The sequence below is a fragment of the Arachis duranensis genome, chromosome 3 (assembly GCF_000817695.3).
Source record: "Arachis duranensis cultivar V14167 chromosome 3, aradu.V14167.gnm2.J7QH, whole genome shotgun sequence".
Taxonomy (NCBI): Eukaryota; Viridiplantae; Streptophyta; class Magnoliopsida; order Fabales; family Fabaceae; genus Arachis; species Arachis duranensis.
The window spans coordinates 61,194,498-61,194,773 of NC_029774.3; the positions used below are offsets into that span (position 1 = coordinate 61,194,498).

Sequence of the window (276 nt, forward strand, 5' to 3'; positions counted from 1 at the left end):
TGGAATCTGACCTCCCTGCACTCGAAATGGATTTTCTGGAGCTACAGAACTCCAATTGGCGCGCTCTCAAGGGCGTTGGAAAGTAGACATCCAGGGCTTTCCAGCAATATATAATAGTCCATACTTTATTCGGAGATTGACCACGTAACTTGGCATTGAACGCCAAGTACATGCTGCTATCTGGAGTTAAACGCCAGAAAAACGTCATGATCCGGAGTTGAACGCCCAAAACACGTCATAACTCGGAGTTCAACTCCAAGAGAAGCCTCAGCTCGT

The 276-nt window shown here is 47.1% G+C and overlaps 1 long non-coding RNA gene across 1 annotated transcript in view; it reads left to right on the plus strand.

The window, feature by feature from the left end:
* Positions 1 to 276, plus strand: part of LOC127745790 (uncharacterized) — a 22,866-nt gene that overhangs the window by 11,043 nt on the left and 11,547 nt on the right. The window lies entirely within an intron of this gene.